The following is a 13,049-nucleotide window of genomic DNA, read 5'->3' on the forward strand; positions in this document are numbered from 1 at the left end:
GGTCATCATAAATCTCCCCTGGGGGGAGGGGGGCGGTGCCAGGTGTTTCCAATGATAAAATTCACAAGATTAATGAAAACTTACCTTACACGATATTTTCCCTGGATTGACAAATACCTGCTAACCCTTTGTTTCCGCAGGCTGTGGTCTCTGCTGGTACCAGTCCCCAGAGCCACCACCTCAGAGCCACGTGGCTCCAGCAGCTCAAGGAAAGGGACCCCTCCGTGGATCTTTCCATCCCTCAGTGTTCTAGGTTTGTATTTTCCCATTTATTCAAGCATAAATGAAAACAATCCACTCAGAGAACCCTTATTAAGTACTGTTGTCGCGATTCTAATGCAATGGTGCTGATGTCATTTGGAGACTTTTAGAAAACAGTCTCTTTTTGAAAAGCTGGCCTCACCTCTTGAAGTCTGGGTGTTATCTCAGTAAAATGAGTCTCCCCAGGCGATGTTTTCGGAGGGAGTGGGCTAGTCGACCAGTACACAGGTGACTGAAAGAAACTGCAATATTTCTCTTTAGCCAAACAGCCGTGAGGTTTCTCTTACTAAAGCAACATCCAAAGCTCGCCTTTGGCTCCTGCTGGTAAAAATCAATTTTAGCGCCAGCATGGACAGCGGGGTTGAGTGATTAATGGAGTCATTCTAGAGAGAGTATTTGGTAGCATAGCTAACGCTTTGACGAGCTCCAGAGCTAAACAGAAGTACATAACTCGGGCTTGTGAGTTTTGCTCTCAGTAGGAAAGAGAAACCAGTCAAAATCATATTTTGTGCGTCCGTCTCCTTCTGAAAGTTACCTGCCAGGTGCAAGCATGGAGGCGGGTGCGGGAAGCAGCCTGAGGTTAGTACCGAGGCTTCCCCATCATCCGTCTGGAGCAGTAGCCCCATCACACAACCTTCCTAGGATGCAGGAGGGCACAGCATTCACAACTTGGGTTCCATCGTGATGACCGCTATTATTTACAGGTCTGTCCGATGCTCAGCCCCACCGCCTGCCGAGGCTGCTCCCGGCAGAAACACTGCCGGTAATTAGAGAGGGGCCTGCCTCCCCGGGGCTGTCGCTGGTGAGTCCTGGCACGAGTTATGTTGTTTGGTTTTCATTAGGGAACCTGCAGATAGCTGCTTTCAAAATCTCCATGTGCCCTGAGGATGGATGTCTAAGTCTTGGCCAAATTTACGAGAGTAAATTTCATGAACGTGCATAAATCAATCGGCTGGGGCCGAACGAGAGAAATCTTTGTTCCCTTCAAGGGCCAGGGTCTCATTCATTCATTCCCTGCCCCAGCAGGTATGTGTGGCTTCTCTGTGTTCTGGGCACGGTTGAGGACGGGAAAACATGAGCGGGAGCAGGACAGCCCCCTGGGTGATGGCTATGCCGCCGCCTCCCCACGCCCTTTAGGTGAAAAAATACAGCAGACGTTGGAGAACGCGGAAGTGAAACAAAACCCAGACCCATGCTCTTCTGTGTCAGGTGCTCACAGGTAGACACGGTGCCGGATCTTGTCCCTTCTCTGCCACACCCTAGACTGCGTCGAGACGGAGCACTGAATGTGCTAAGGGCCCGAGGATTCGCAGTGTGGACAGCTGCCTCCAAAAAGCATGTGGGGTAGATTCTGATTAAGGGCCCTCGAGGAATTCTGCCTCCTCCTGGAAGCCCTCGAGGGCCTGTCAGGCGGGCAAGCTGGGACCCCATCCCTTTGCCTCGCTGGTGGTGTTCCACAAACCCAACTAGCTGACCGCAGGGAATGCTGCCTGCTGACCATCACTTACTCAGGCCCGGGCTAAGACCGAGGGTTACATGAATTGAGTCATCGTAGGTGGGGTCACGAATTTGTTTTTTATTTTCCCCACGGTTAGCAAATTTTGGAAATATGTGAATTCCTCAAATATCATGCACATAACCACAGGGTGGGGTTTTAGAAACTAATCACAAAGGGCTACTAAAATGGAAAAAAACTTGACGTTTGAAATGTTAGAACAAATAACCTCTAGTATATCTATATAAAGAGAGTGATGGTATGGAAAGAATTCTTCGAGAGGATCAAGAAGACTGCGGTGCGTTCAGCAAGCCGCTGCTGGGGGACTCGGGCTAATCGATGGATTCGCGTGGTGACGTCCGAGGCACGTCTGCAGGCACAGGCGTTTCCAGCATGGCCCAAGCCTGCCCGTCACAGGCCCTCCCACACCTTCCCTTAGCTGCCCTTCCATGATCATGTCCAACATTGCAGCAAGAGTGGGAAAAGAGGCAGACGGGGGAGGGGAAGGGGAGCCAGCACGGCCAGACGCGTGCAAGGGGGAGGGGCAGTCGCAGAACATTCTCGATTATTCTCACCACACACTGTGAATGGATACCAGTGTGGAGCCCGTACTCTAGAGGACAGAGTCAAGGCTCAGAAGCGTTTCCATTGTCCAGAGGGAGAATTTGAACCTGGATGTGTCTGATTCCTAAGCTCTGATGGATGCCATCTCTGAACCAGAACATGGAGGAGAGAAAGCAACACACACTTGGCCGACAGAGGATGCCAGCTTCGGGCAATGGGCATGACTTGCTTCCAGAGCCCAGCTGTGAACTTGGCGGTCCAGCCCAGCGAAATCCGAAATGCAGGTCTGAGTCGTCAAGCTCCTGGCTTCAAAGACTCGAACTGAAGGAATCCAGTGAGGACTGGCCCACTGGTGTCCTATGGCCCGCCCCAAAGCCAGGGACATTTGGAGAGATGTGACCCAAAGCGCTATGAAGCGATCATTATCTTCTCAATATTGGCCAACTTCTTGGAGCTTGAATTAAAATCCAAATGGGTCCACTCATTTTGCATGCTCCCTAATTGAAAGAAGTGTTGCCAGAAAGAGCATTCGACTGCTTATTAAGTCAATGAGCCTCCTCGATTCCCACAATGTTGCCAGGCACCGTGTGAGCCCCCAGAGCTCCAAGGGTGCAGAAGCCGTCTCCTCAGCAAGGCCGCCTCCTGGAACATGACCGAATGGGAAGCTGCTGGCCATAGAGAAACTCGCAAACACTCTGCTTGCTGACCATTCAAACATATGAATGTTTTCTGGGTCAAGTAGCCAAAGGAAGGCACTGCACCTAAGTGAATAGCTCATTATAGAAATGACTCTCCGTTGAACTGTTGAAGCAAAGCCTCGCTATAGGATCAGAGATGTGACAGGAAGCTTGGCCTCCTTTCAATAAGGGAGCTTCACAAAGTAGCACAGCCTCTGATTGGCCTCCCCTAAAAAACAATATCAAGTTTCATACGGTTCAAGGTTTTACACCAAAAATAAGCCACGCGGTTTGGGGTTTCCGCCTTCCTCGCCTACCCTACCTTTATGGCAGCCATCCATCTTCTAAGAATAAGCCTTCCATCCATACGGAGATCGATATTTTTATACGCCGCCCCGAAGAAAAATGAATCGTCATTTTGACACCCTTAGAGTCACCTTAGAAGACCAAATCTAGCTCTCAGAAAGAAAGGAAGGGACGTAGAGGTACTTCGCTTAGTTTTAAACCTACTTCATCTTTCCTCCCCTTTGCGTGGAACCCCAAAGGCCCAATTTACTATCTTCAAATACTACTGGATTGCAGTCATGTTCGGCCTTCGGAAAACTTCTGACTGCGGCAAACTCTGTAAAATAAGCCTGGATTTCATCAGGGGTATCTGCTCTTGGAAACGAAGCCTCAAGGACTTATGCTCAAATCCATAGCTCGGAGAGGAGGCAGGAGAAATGCAATTCCTTTGTAACTTGGTTTTGGGTCTCTGGCAGGGCCGGGGCTTGCTCTGGACCACTGCCCACGGGGGCCCTGATACAGTCTGCTGAGACCCAGCCCTTCTTCTGGGTGCAGCCTGGGTGGGGGGCGGGGGGGCGGCCTCAGAGCCAGCCAGCCTTCGGTTCAGATGCTGGCCTCCTCCGTTTCCTCTCCCTGTGCCAGCGCCTTTATGCACGAAGCAGGGGTGATGAAAGCCCCCCTCCAAAGCCCAGATCGGGACCCAGTGAGAGGCTCAGCCCAGAGCTGAACACTTAGACTGGAGTGGGTGCCTCTCACCTGCTGCCAAGGGCTCAGACCTCAGACGGCAGCGGGCTGTGCCCACTCCATGGTCTCCGGTGGCCACTCCCGGGGCATCCACGGCCGGGGCTGCTGAAACACCCAACGCTTCAGCGAAACTGCCAGGAACTCCCGCTTGTGTGTGCTAAGAACACAGGAGCCTTTCTGTTTTTGTTTTTCAGTCGTGTGGGCTTCATCCCATGTGTGAGTCAAAACACATGGAGAAACTTCTTGTCCTTTGGCACAGAGAGAAGGAAATCCACACACACAGTTTTGTATCTTAGTTTTCAAGTCTTGGAGCAAGAACCCATTCAACATTGTGGGAAGACCGAGTCCAAAGATGCCTCCTGCTACGATGAGCATCTGTGGGCTCCGGGGGCCTATCTCCCTGCTCTCACTTCTGCACGCGGCCACGGACGAGCATGCAGGAGACCTCCTTTGAATCTGTTTAAACTCATCATGCTCCTGCTTTCATTGCCTCTGGGTTTTTTTAAGTTTGTTTATTTTGAGAGAGAGACAGAGAGAGAGAGAGAGAGAGAGCAGGGGAGGAGCAGAGAGAGAGAAAGAGAGAGAGAGAGAATCACCAGCAGACTCCACGCTGTCAGCACAGACTCTGACGTGGGGCTCAATCCCATGAACCGTGAGATCACGACCTGAGCCGAGATCATGACTGAGACACCCAGCCCCCCACCCCGTGCCTCTGTTACCTCCCCCTACAAGCAACACAATGGAGGGCGAAGCTCACAGTGTTGGTCGGCCACTCGGTCATGTCTGTTCCACAGCTGTGCACTGAGCAAGCGGCCCAGAGCCAGGCTCAGTGAGCAGAGATGATTTCCTGGTCCAGGGCCCTCGCGTCTCATTGGGGAGACAGGAAGTGAAGGCAGGAAGGTCACAGCTCGCGAGAAGCCTGAGGGACGAGGAACTTGTGCTGACTGCGCCTGCCCCGAGGGCATATGTTACCAGGCTTTGTGCATGCAGTTCCTAAGCTTGCTCTGACTTAATCCTCAAAACAAGCCCACAAAGAAGACCCCTCCAAGATCCCCATATTGTATTCATAGAAACTGAAGCTCTGAGAAGGTAGGTAACTTTCCCAAAGCCACACAGCAGTAAGTGGGGAATAAAACCCAGATCAGATCTACTAGAGAAAAGTTCAAGTCTTTGACAATTTCTTTTATATGCTACTTGTTTCACCTCTGACCTCTGAGTTGCCATCTGCACCTTTTTCTGGCTTGTCTGCTACTGAAAGTCACCTTGAGAGTCGGGGGCAGGAGGTAAAAAAGAAATACGCCTTGGTGAAATATTATTAGTATACTCCTGAGTTTTCCATACAAGGAAGAACTTGGTGAGCTGAGTGAGCGTAAGTCTTATGCTTTAAGCAACGTTGAAACTTAATTTGAGGACGAGATATAGTCACTCATTAAATGTAACTTATTTAATTGACTTTCAGATTCTTTTGTGCAGCCACGCTTAACCACATGAGGTCTGTCCGGGGGGCATGGAGCCCCTCCTAGCCTGGCTCCCACTCGCCGTGGGCCCGCCCAGTACAGGGTGCTGGTGCCAAGGCCTTCTGGTTCCACTGGAATCACCAGTCACTGGAGCTTCATTCCACGAGTGTCGGACAGCCCTGATTTTCTCAGGTCACTCTGTCCCACACGATGGTTGCATCCATGATATTGGAATTGGCGGCTGGGCCTGGCACTCAAGTTCCCATTGCTCAAGCCCCGCTGTGCCGCCTGACCGCCTTCCCGGTTACGGAGAGGGGGAGCCTGGGTGGGGGTGCCTGGGGGGCTCAGTTAAGTGTCCAACTCTTGATTTCAGCTCAGGTCATGATCTCATGGTTCCTGAGCTCGAGCCCCGCTTTGGGCTCCACGCTGACAGTGCACGGCCTGCTTGGGATCCTCTCTCCCTCTCCCTCTCCCTGCTCACCTCTTTCAAAATAAATAAACTTTAAAAAAAAAAAAAAGAGGTATTTTGTGGATCGGTTCTAATCCATGGCCTCGGGCTCTTCCTAAAGTCATTTTAAATGGGTCCACACACTACTCCAATGTCTACCATGACTTGATTCTTCATGTGATGTTGAACACATATCACATTTCCCAGGATGGGTGGAAACGTGTGGCATTAAGCATTTTCCCAGACGCTGTACAAGCCGAGGGTGAATAAGCATTCACAGAGGAGCTCGTGTTCTCCTGCTACCTCCCAAGGGAGAGCTGCGAATTCAGCAGCCCAGGGCAGTGCTTCCGGGGGAGATGTGTTCCCGGCACTCTCCATCAGTGCAAGCCCCTGGGGTGAAGTGACTTCCCCTAGGGCCATCTTTCCCAGCCCTCGAGAAGCGTCACTACTCCATCTAGGTCTGTCCTGAGACCACATTTTCCCAGATGCTCACCTGCGGGAAGGTGGGGGTGGGGGGGAGCCTGAGGACAGATTTGTGCCACCATGCACTCTTCTCTCCTCTTCGTCTCCGGGATGCTCAGACTTCAATCAGAAGTGGGGCTCTGCGGCTGCTAAAATGCTCTCATGGCCATGCAAGGCCAAGGATGAACACGATCACCTGGAAACTTCTAAAGAGTGTGAATTGTGGGGTCCACCCTGGAGCTCCTAAAGCGAAACACCCACGGCTGGGCCCCGGGAATCACTTTTGCTTCAAATCCTTCCCAGGGCACATCCTTGCAGCCAGGTTCAATGTCAGCACTGCGGCCCAGAAACACAAGTTGGACAAGGAACGAGCTCCATGGCCAACAGCCACAAGGTTTCTTTGCTCTGGGGCTTCTCGAGCCTCGGATTTTCCCAGGTGCAAAGGCAGCGCGGCTTAACCCTGTCTGCGCACAGGAACTTCTTTCCTGGGCGCCACTCCAGGACTCCAGCGGGGCGGGGCACCCCTGGGGGACAGAGGAGCCGCATCCCCTCCAGTCACCATCCTCAGTGTCCTCCCAGCCCCGGCGGCCGGGAGCGGAACCCGGCTGAGATCTGTGAGCCCCAAGCCAGTCCCAACGGGCCGGCCTCCACCAGGACACTTACACTCGCTGTGTCACTTTCCCCCCATAAAACACAGCCGCCTGAAGCCCAGTCTTACATCCTGAGAACGCAGAGCCTGTAACCTGTGGGCATCGAGCCTGAATGCTCAGGGCTGGTGACGAAACGGGGCCAGGACCAGGCAGGGCCAGCCGAGCCTGAGCGATCCAGAGATGACGAATTGATTAAGTCAGCCCACAGGCAGGCCACCGGCGGCCACACCTAATTACTCACTGGCCACTTGAGGCCTGTCTGCTTGGATTCTCCCTGCGTGGGTCGCTCACCCTGCTCGGGCGGCTGGGGTGGGCTTCCTCCTCCAGCACACGTGCCACGCGGCGGCCCCAGATGGCGGGGCCCCTTCCCTTCGCACCACTGCCTCTGGTCCCCACTGGGCCGCTCCTAACCCCTGAGTGCTAACTAACAAGGAGATGTCTGGGGCCACAAGATTCAACACGGGCCCCCTGAGAAATAACATGAAGCTTTAGCCATGATGTTTCATGCGTTGGAATGTATTAAAAAGAAAACAGACAAGAAAAATACAGAGTGCAGGGGGGGGGGCGCGGGTGCTCCTACACCCCCCCCCCCCTTGGCAGGAGACTTGGTCAGGTTCAGGAAAGGACTCACTCACTCAGCCGGCGTTCAGCCAAGAGCAAGGAGACCACGCCAGCCACTGAGGGAGAGAATGGAGCACGTGGGCCTCGGTCAAAGGTGCTGACAGCACTAAAGCCATTCGAGGACAAGGACGTAGCCCAGCGGTCACCATGAGGGAGGGGACAGCGCCCCTAGAGCCTGAGGGGCCCTGGAGGAGGGGGCTCCTGAGCAGGAGAAGCTTGAGGCCAGGCACCGCCAGTGCAAACCAGAACCACTGCAGGGACGCTGACGGGAGCAGGGAAGGAGAGGATGCCCGCTGTCCTGCGGGGACCATCCACTGGCCAGTGAGCGGGGGGCCCTGGAGCACACAGCACGCGGGAGAAGAAGGCGGGCGCGTGTATGCCGGATGAGCTGGTTGGACAGAGACCAGGTAAGGGGCCAACCGACAGAAAGGAATCCCTAGGAAGGGATGAAAGCGAGATGACGGCCCTCGTGGGAGAGATGATGGGCGTGTGGCTGCCCACGGCGTGGGGAGGGCGTGAGCTCCCCGTGGAGCACAGCAGGCAGCTAGACTGCCCACCCCCCAGCATTCCGGAGCGGTCAGGGTACCACGGGGAGAGGAAACCTGAACACAGGAAGTTCAATATCAAGGGGCATCAACTACAGCAAGGGCTCACGGGCGTGTCTCCCCAAACCCTCACTACAAAGGCCGTAGAGAGAATTAAAATAACTGTTCTTTACTTTGTATCCTCCCAACCCCGCAATGAAATCAGAAGTCCTGCAGAGAGAGACAGAGAGAGAGACCAACAAAAAACAAACTTACTGGCACCATGAACCCCAGAAAGCCTTAGAGATTTGAGCTACGAGGTGCCCATGAGAGGGCGGGGCGTGACTCAGTGGCGCTGTTGCGAGAGCCAGCTCATACCGCTTTGCACGAGTTCGATCAGTTATCGAACACAGCGCGGTCAAACCTAAAGTATATGAACTTCAGTTAAACACACCGTATGAAAAACAGGAACGCATCACCTCCTGAGTCTTCTGACACATTTTACCCCTCCCCGTGCTCTTGAGGTGACCGATATGGTTGCCTCTACCCACTGGGGGCACCACGGAAGGGAGTGCCACGGAGCCTCTCGCCTCTACTCTGCATTCAGGGGCGTCCCATGGGGGGCGGGATATTGAGCCCCCAGAGTCAACAGATTCTAGAAATCAGGACTTTTTTTCTTTCCTGGAGGGAGCCAGCTGTCGAGCATTTGCCAAGAAGGCAGCAAATGAATCTGAAAACATTGCGACCTTAGACCCTCGAATCCCACCCCACTCCCCCACCCCCCCCACCCCCCCTTCACAGTCCGGAGACCACCCTTCCCCCGGGGAGCAAAGTGGCTGCGTCCTGCAGAGAAACTCAGTCAGAGCCTGGGCTCTGGGGCTTCAGGCAAAGCAGCCGGTGGTGAAAGGCAAAGGCCGAATTTGGGGCAATTAAGCAAAAGTCATGCGGCTGGGGGACCCGACCCCTTGCTCCCCTTGCAGAATGCCACAAGTCAGGGGTACCCCTCCCTCCCAGACACATGGAAGGATCTGGGGAAAGACATCCGCCTGTGGAAAAAAAACCCGGCACTGACATCCAGGTGTCCAACGTGAAGCATCTTGGGCAGACACTTCTTCCGCGAGGCTCTCGGCCACCAGGGCCCCTCCTCAACAGCTCTGCCCGCCAGGTTTGCAGCACCTCACTGTGAACCGTGAATAGATCGCGAAAGATCTGCAGCTGTTTGAGTAAAACCCTGATGTGAAAGACAGAATCCAAAACGTGCAAACAGGGAAACCGGAGGAGAAAGCTCGGCTGGAGCCAGGCCGACGCAAGCCGTGTGCGTGCAGGGCCGGGTGCGGAACGAGGAGCCGGGCTGACCCTGCGCACCCCTGTGTGCCCACTCCGTTCGTGCGGGAACACCCCCGCGGGGGGCTGGCTCGTGTCCCCTAAATAACACGCCCGCCCAGCACGCGAATAGGGGCTTAGTTGAGAAGGGTCTTTGCAGACATCACTAAGGGTCCTAAATCCAATGACAGGGGTCCTTGTAAGAACCGGAGACACACATGCAGAGAAAAGAAAGCCCCATGAAGCCAGAGGCCAAGGCTGGAGTCACGCAGCCCCGGGCCAATGACAGCCTGGAGTCCCAGAAGCTGGAAGGGCCGGAGCTGATTGTCCTCAGATCCTTCGGGAGGAATGAGCCCCGTCCACACCTTGATTTCAGACTTCCGGCCTCCAGAAGTGTGAGGCAGTGAACTTCTGGGGTCGTAGTGTCCCCAGTTTACGGCGGTCTGTCACAACGGCCCTAGCAAACAGCCGTCCCATTGTCCCCGGGGAAGCCGCGTGCACGTGCACGTGGGGGTGGGGTGGGGCTTGCACGGGACGGCAGTGTGCTGAGCTACGTTCAGATCCCAGGTCCACCGCTGGGGGCCAGGCTGGCAGAGCCCCCACCCCATTCCCTCTTCCACAAAGGGGATGTATACCCACCTGAGGCCAGCCCCTGGTGGCACGTGGCTGTCTTTCCATTTCTGCCGCTGAATTTTGAAAACGTACCGTACATGAGAGGCCAGGCCGTAAGTGCTTAATAAGTGCTCTTGGTTCATTCATGACACCCTGTCGGTTATGGACTGAATGATTATTTGTGTCCCTCCACCAAAATCCATATACTGAAGCTCTAACCCCCTTGCCCAGTGTCATCATGCCGTATTTGAAGAGGGGAAGTCTAAGGAAGTGATTCAGGTTAAGTGAGGTCATGGGGACGGAGCCCCCATGTCTGATAGGATTAGTGTCCTACAGAGAGGTGCCAAGAGCTTGCTTCTGCCATGTGCTCACAGAGAAGGTCAGGTGAGCGCACAGCGAGGTGGGAGCACCCCACAAACCAGGAGCAGCCTCAGGATGAAGCCTCCCTGCCCAGCCCCGCATCAGCCTGCAGCAGGAGCCACCAAGCAGGACACGGAGAGGAATTCAGCTGCAGAGAACTGCCCATTCGTTTTGGAAACCAGGGTCCATCCCGCAGCCGGCGAGAGTGGAGTGCAGACCCCTCAAAGCCTCTCTGGCCACTCCCCCCACTTTTGTCCTGAAGCCTCACTTCCTGCCCTCAGGGTGGGGATGGCCATTAGGACCTTTACTTCCCAATTTAGGAAAAAACCGTTCCTGTCACCCCGCGATGAATGCTGTCAGTGTTCATTAACTCGCAGCCACCTCTCAGACGCCTTCACGTTCCCCGAGCACACGGACTTTTAACAGGGACCGCATCCTGGCAACCCTCCTGAAGGCTGCCGTCCCCAGCGTGTGCCCTGGGCCTGCCCACCAGAGCCCGACCGTCCTCAGGCTGGACAGGAGGGCCCCTTCTTTGTATGCCTTCCCTGATTCCTTCACTCCCTCCGGTCGGCTCTGAATAGTTCCAGAAAAGGCGGCCAGGATCCTTCTCCCCACGTTGGCCCATAACGATTTCTCCAGGTCTCCATTGTCCGTCTCCCCGTCCAGGCTGGGAGCCTATCAAAAGGAAAAACAAAGCCCCGGCCATCTCTGACATGTGTTTAAAGGCCAGCACAGTGCCTGGCACACAGTAGGCACTCTGCAAAGCTCGCCCGAACCCGCGATCGAATGAACAACTGCACGGCTGGATGAATACATTAAGGGGAACAAGCGTGGAATAAATTGCAGAGAAAGACACCCATCGGAGGCACAGCTGGGCAACTGACGACTTTTCATTTACCCTTCGGGCTCCACACGGAATTCAAATTCTCATTACGGCCCCGCATAAAACACAATCCGCACTTTGAACGAGGACCCTGAGAAATGCGGCAGTGGGGAAAGCTTTAATGTGCTCTTCCTATTGATTACAGCTCCAGAAAGAAAAGGGGGGGGGGGGGATGAAAAGATTAGCTTCAAACACTTTCATGTGAACAGCTAAAAGGAAGCAAATCCAGCTCGGGAGCGCGAAGCCCCGGGCTCTTTCAGACATACCGCGGCCACCGACGCGCCGTGTTTGCGGCTCGCCCCACGGCACGTTGCCTGCCAACATACATTCTGAGTCACCCAAGCAGATGTAATGCCATTGCCACAATGACTCCCTCTTTGCTTTTTCTTCTCAAACTTGTTAAAGGGAAGATGCCGACCTACCTAGGAAATGCTTTTAATCAGTTTCGTTCCGGAAATAACTATGGAAATTCAGATTTTTCCATTCTCTTGCTTCTGAGCATCCTATGGGGGCAAATGGCTGAGGATCGCCGCTCCTCTTCCCCCACCCCGTCGGGACGAATGACGTGACTGGCAGCCCTTCCCAACGCCCCCTCCATGGAAAGGTCTGAGCGAATAAGCATATGAAAGGCGAACAAAAATGAAGCTTTTGAGAAAAAGAAGAAAAACATCAACATTGCCCATCACTCCCCACATACCCATCAGAAGGCCATCCCCTCCTTGGGCAAGAGCTGTACCTGGCCCTTTGTCTCGGTCCTTGGCAAGCAGGGTCCCGGGAAATCTAGACGGAGGTCATGTGTACCGCGACATAGGGCTGCGCACAGGTGACCAGAAGCCCACTGGTGGACGTCAGACAAGCTTGAGACATGTCTCGGAGTCACGGAGGCCTGGTGCACAGGTCTTCCCCAGCTTACCACGGGGCGACATCCACATGAACTGAAACATCAACGCAAATACAAACTGCCTACGGTAAGCGAGCTCATTTCCTTTCCCGCCTGACGCAAACTACTATCCTTCCTCACCGAACGCGGTTCGTGTCCAGATCTGGGGCCCCTGGCAGGCGCTGCGTACCTGTGCACCATCAGGGACATAAGGAGCTTCCCTGGGCGCTCCGGGACAAGGGGGAGGAAGTGCTCGGTAACACTGGCAGCGCGTTTCAAGCCTTTGACCCTCCTGCCCCCGCGGAAACTGTCAGTCACCCTGGATCCAATGAACCTGCAGAGGCGGGCATCCACCAGGGACATCCCTGGGGCTCAGGGGCGAAGTCAAACCCCCAGGGGGGGGACTCTGGGTCCCACCTGCCCTCATCAGCCAATGCACTGGACCCCATGCGGCGCACATCCACAGCTAATGTGTCCCCCGGATCTGAGATACGGGGCTCAGCGTGGATGGAGAGTCGCCGGGACCCAGGGAGGCAAGCCCAGCGAAGCAGAACTTCCACATGCCCATTAAACAGACCACATCCTCGAGCCGCAGCCTCCTGGGGAGCCCTCCAGAAGCAGGGAGGCTGGTGATTTTAAATTTGTTAGCCAGTAAGAGAGCTGAACAGAAATGTCCCTGGGGTCTCTGCCCAGGCCGCCCGGAGTCTACTGGGAGGGCTCAGGTCCATTCTCCAGAGGACATTATTCTGGTGTTGATGCGTTGACCCAAATGGAAAGCATTCACTGAGGACTCGCTGACGGAG

Source organism: Hyaena hyaena, unplaced genomic scaffold (assembly GCF_003009895.1).
Source record: "Hyaena hyaena isolate Hyena2069 unplaced genomic scaffold, ASM300989v1 scaffold_31, whole genome shotgun sequence".
Classification (NCBI taxonomy): domain Eukaryota; kingdom Metazoa; phylum Chordata; class Mammalia; order Carnivora; family Hyaenidae; genus Hyaena; species Hyaena hyaena.